This window comes from Myotis davidii, unplaced genomic scaffold (genome assembly GCF_000327345.1).
Source record: "Myotis davidii unplaced genomic scaffold, ASM32734v1 scaffold143, whole genome shotgun sequence".
In the NCBI taxonomy this organism is placed as follows: Eukaryota; Metazoa; Chordata; class Mammalia; order Chiroptera; family Vespertilionidae; genus Myotis; species Myotis davidii.
Genome location: NW_006294876.1, coordinates 7970369 through 7976277, shown reverse-complemented (window position 1 = coordinate 7976277; position 5909 = coordinate 7970369).

The following is a 5909-nucleotide window of genomic DNA, read 5'->3' as shown; positions in this document are numbered from 1 at the left end:
GTGTTCACAGAAAATTCAAATTTTGAAGTTGGCTATTCCCTCAACAATATTGTAACAGTCACAGTTCAGCCTAGAAATTTAGAGCCAAAAGAGTTTTAATGAAGGAAATAGAGGGGGGAGGTTACTTTCAGGAAATCCAGAAATTCAGGTATGATAGGAATGCTACCACCATTGGTCTCAGCTGCTGTAGTAGAGAAGAAAATGGCTTATTAGTCACAGAGAAAAACATAAAATGGACCCTAATCTCACACCAGACACAGGAATCAATCCCAGATGTACTAAAAACAAAAATGTAAAATCACAAATAATACAAAATTTAGAATATAATATTTGATAATATATCTATATCAACAGAGTTGAGCAGTACCCATTCAACCAGATTTTAAAAATGAATGGAGCATAAATCTGACCACAGTAAATTTATTAAAAATTATGTTTATTGATTGATACAATAAAATGAAAAGTCAAGCCACAAATTGGAAAATGTTCTTGTGAATCATTAAAAAAACCCACACAAACAACTCCTAAATAGGCATTGCATTTCAGAGGAAATACAAATGACCACTAAACATATTCAAACATGCTGAAATTTACATTAGTAGTCAGGGAATGCAAATTTAGACCACAAAAAAGTATTCTATACACTCCAAATTAGCAAAATTTAAGTCTGATAATATCAAGGGTTGCTGCTGATAAATTCCTAGTAAGTAGAAACAATTTCTTTGAAAAAAATATTTGGCACCCTACTAAAGTTAAAGGTAACCCAGCCATTCCACTTCTAGCATATATCATAGGAAAGGTAACTCGAGGGGGATTATTTGAAATAGCCAGAAATTAGAAACAATGCAATGTTAAACGGCAGTAGGATTATCCTATTGAAGTCTATCCATAAAAAGCAATAGTATGTAACTAAAGTGAACGAACTACAACCATAAAATTCAATGCAGAGAAATCTCAGCAACTTAAAGTTGAATGATTAAGCCCAAAACAGAGGAAAATGCACAACATGATTCATTTTGAACTTGTAAAAAAGTTAAAAAACATGGAACACTAAGCAAAATATAGTCAGGAGCCCTGACCGGTTTGGCTCAGTGGATAGAGCGTCGGCCTTCGGATTGAAAGGTCCCAGGTTCAATTCTAGTCAAGGGCATGTACCTTGGTTGTGGGCACATCCCTAGTAGGAGGTGTGCAGGGGGCAGCTGATTGATGTTTCTCTCTCATCGATGTTTCTAACTCTCTATCCCTCTCCCTTCCTCTCTGTAAAAAAAAATCAATAAAATATATTTAAAAAATCAATAAAAACATAATTAAAAAATATACATATAGTCAGGGCAGCCTTGTTCACTGCACAAGTCCAGGGCTGCCATTCAGAGAATACATATTTAAGAATATCCACTGATGGTAAAACTGTACAAAGAAAAAAATTAAAAATTTCAGGATCGAGACTACCTCTGGTGAGAAGGAAGGATAAGACCAGCAATTCTTCAAAGCTATTGGTAATGTTCTACTTCTTGAGCTGAGTGATGGGTACATGGCTGTTTACTTTGTCTTATTCTTTAAATTTTAGAACATAATTATCAAAATCATCTCACATGTATTCAGTATTAAACTACAATTTTTGAAAGACCCATGGGCTCCACTTCATCACCTGCACAACCAGTGCAAACTAGTCTTCAGCTTACCCAACAATTACATTCTCACTAATGTCACCAATAGCTTCTTTCTAAAATCAATAGAAATTGTCTGTTTCTTATTTAAGTTCTCTTCGAGTTCAACACTACTTGCGATTCTCTAGTACGGTTTCTATAAAATGCTCTCCTCTTGCCTTCTCTCTGCCTCTGAAGAAGTTTCTTCTCCTTTACTTTGGCAAAGTTTCTCTAATCTTCCAACCCCTAAAACACTGGTGTTCATCAAGGTCACCAGACTCTCCATATTCTCAATAATGTCTCAAGGCAAACTCGCTTATGCCCATGGCTTCAACCTACCACATGTTTGTTGAGTCCCACATCTATTATTTCCAGCCTGTCCTCTGGACCTGAGTTCCATTGGCATGTATCTAATGTTGGTAACAGGATATCCAAAGCCAGATCCATCATCTTCCCCCACCAAAACATACCTTTGGGAAATGATTCCGCCATCCATATTGTTACTCTCAGAGTTTTTCTGTAATATTTCACACTTTCCTTTACTCCTAACATGTAAGTTCAGTTGATTAGACATTCAAATTATCTCTCCTGTAGACTCCCTCCTCACCACTTCAGCCAACGTGGTTCGGACCCTCATAATGTTCTCTTGACAATTGCAGTAACTATATTAGTGCTTTCTATACCTCCATTCTGACCCATTTATCACATTTATCTTTGCTGCCATCAGAGCTACGTTTCTCATATGCAATCATTTCTCTGTCCATAGTTTCACTATGGTTGCCTGTCCCCTAAAGGAGCACATGCAACATTGACACAGCATCCAAGGCTCTACAGAGAGACACAGTAATTACAATATAAAGGGTAAACTCAGGTCCAAAATCTTCTGCCCACATCAGACTGAGTAATCTGATGACCAATGAAACAGGCCAGTCCTAGTTGCTGGGCTCAGGGATCATGGAGGTACAGCTATAAAGAAAGAAGCTTTTATGACCAGGACATCCCTTTCTCTCTAGTGCAGAATGACACATCTTGGGCACAGGTCTAATGTTCTGTTTAGTTTCCCATCAATGCAGAGCAGACTGGCCTGAATGTGATGCCTTTTAGCCTGGTCCTTTTCCCATCACCAGTCTTCCCAGGGAAGCCTCTGCAACCATTTCTGTTTATTTGTTTGATTGTTTGTTTGTTTTATCAGTTCAAATTGTAGGCCATTGAACCTGCACATAAATTAATAATGAGCTTCTCCCAAGCTCACTAGTCTGATTCCACATGGCTTCTTTCAGTATAGTTTCTGTTGATCTTCACATTTCTTCAGGTATCTGATAGTTCCTTCCATTTCTGAGCACTTGAATTTTCTACTTTTATCCTCTCCAATTTTTTTTAAAAACATACTTTTATTGATTTCAGAGAGGAAGGGAGGGGGAGAGAGAGATAGAAACATCAATGATGAGAGAGAATCATTAATCAGCTGCCTCTTGCACGCCCCACACTGGAGATTGAGCCCACAACTTGGGCATGTGCCCTTGACTGGAATCGAACCTGGGACCCTTCAGTCCGCAGGCTGCTGCTCTGTCCACTGAGCCAAACCAGCGAGGCCTCCCCTCTAAATTTGAACTTGCATGAGCAGACTATTAGACTTTGGCATAGAATCTCCATATAATCTAAAGCAAAAGTCATTTTGAGGTAGAATTCTACTATACAATCAGATATATTCAGCCAGTAATTGACCATTTGATGAAATCACATAAAATGTATCTATTCAGATTCTGGTGATATGTTACTTTCCTTCCTAACCTCATACTTTTAAGTTAAGTTTTGTCCTGTCTTACATGTAAAAGAAAGAAACCATCTGTATATGGTAAAGATAAGTTAGAAATTATAGGGAGGGAAAATGTCAATAATTCCATCACTGTCTTTCAACTTTTGATAACATTTTATTATACTCTTCCTGGGGTTTTTTTTTCTAATCAGACATATAGTTTATGCAGATTATTTTTAATCTGGGTTTTTAAATTTATGTTTATTTCAAAAACATTTTAGTGTTTTATAAATTTTGTTTTAATAGTTTTATACTCATTTTTAAAATAAGGTTTTAAATTTGTTTTTAATTTAAATGTACTATAATTTATTTAACCTATCCTCTACTATGAGATATTTGTGTATGATTTTTGCTATTACAAATGTTTGCTATTAACTATTACATATTTTCTGTTACCACCAGGCCTTAAGCCAGTTATTCTCGATGTCTCCACCCCACCCCTCACTTTTACCCAATGCCATTTTCTCTACCTCACACACTGAAGAGTAAACAGTGACTCAAAGAAGCCTAAAAATATTTTCAGGGCTCTTTTCTCTCCCACAAGATGACTTAATAAAACTGAGCCCAGAGGAAAAGGAAGACATGAGACATGGCAAAATGGTGACTCAAATGCATGGGAGAAAGAAGAGACAGAGGGTACACTAACTTTTACAACTTTTAAATATTTTAAACTTTAAACTATTTTTAAAATTTTAATCAAAAAAGGTTTGTCTTTATAGTTGGCATACAATCTTATATTGGTTATATTAGTTTCAGCTGTGTGATATAGTGATTTGACATTTCTATGCCTTATGATGTGATCACCCCACTTATTCTCGTAATCATCTGTCACCATGCAAACCCATCACTATATTATTATATTCTCCTTCACCTCTTCCAACCATCCTTCCACCCCCTCCCTTCTGGTAACCAACTCTTTGCTGTTTCTGTTAGTCTGTTCTTGTTTTGGGAGAGAGCCAGGAAGCTCTGTGGAAGAATTCCCAGACAAGCAGCCCTAGAAGGAGGACCCCCCCCCCCGCCCCCCGCAGCCGCAGTCATGGGACCTTGAAGCATGGCTGATTGGAGACTTAGATCTGCTGGGTGATGGTGTCATGGAAGGTGAGCCTTTAACCTTGACCTGGGTGAAACTAAACTATTTTCCTGGGAGAGTGGTAGCAATTGACCCATTGTCAGTATAAGTTGTTTACATATTTTTTATTTTCTAAAATTACATTGAATCACTTTCTTTGACTGAACATGAGTTATTTCCTCAGGGATAGGTGTAATGGGCATTTTAGAAGGCTGAACTATATCACCAAAGTACTCCAGAAAGGTGGTAACAATTTATTCTCTTGGTGAATATCATATTTTGATGCCTATTTATAAGTAATTTGAGGCTATTTTAACTACTTGAGTTATTTTGGGAAAAAAATAACTTTGAGGCCAACATATATTGATGTGAATTAAAGGAAATCTAATGAATATTGAGAGGAAAATTGTTGTTTTTCTCCTATGTCATATTGCAGACAAGTTTCCATAAACCTGGGATGATGACTTCACTTGCAAAAGACATTTAAAATATCAAATGCAGCCATATGTTCTAAATAGAATAGATTACTGCCATGTGCATAAGTTAAGGAACATAGTGCTGTATAAGTTGAAAGAGCATTTGAAATATATGCTTGAATTTCAAATAATTCATATTGCATACATGTTCATATTTTGATGACAGAGACATAAGAAAATATATAGCCCCATGTTTGGAGTGTAATCATTTTGGCAGGACACTAAACCATATCGAAATCTGGTCCTATATCCAAAAGGTATATTTGAATTCATTAATATCCCTCTAAGAAGTCCTTACTGGGGAGAAAGGACCAGAAATGACGCAGAGAGAGTATAGGGTGGGAAGAAACTCACCAGTCATATTTAAGGAGGGATCCTATGCAGAGCCTGGGGCTGGGGGGTGTGCCGTACTTCTGAACTACGAGTAGATTGTGTGCTTCTGCTGATTCTGCCTTTATTTAATTTTGTTATTTTACATCCTTGTGATTATTTTATAACTACCCATTTGTTCTTCTTAATCTCTTCATCTTTTTCACCCAGTCTCCTCCCAACACTCCTCCCATCTGGCAACCTCTGTATCTATAAGTCTGTTTCTGTTTTGCTTGCTTTTCTATTTTGTTCTTTAGATTCCACATATAAGTGAAATCATATGGTATTTGTCTTTCTCTGACTGACTGACTTCACTAAGCATAATACACTCTACTTCTTAATCTCTTCATCTTTTTCACCCAGTCTCCTCCCAACACTCCTCCCATCTGGCAACCTCTGTATCTATAAGTCTGTTTCTGTTTTGCTTGCTTTTCTATTTTGTTCTTTAGATTCCACATATAAGTGAAATCATATGGTATTTGTCTTTCTCTGACTGACTGACTTCACTAAGCATAATACACTCTACGTCCATC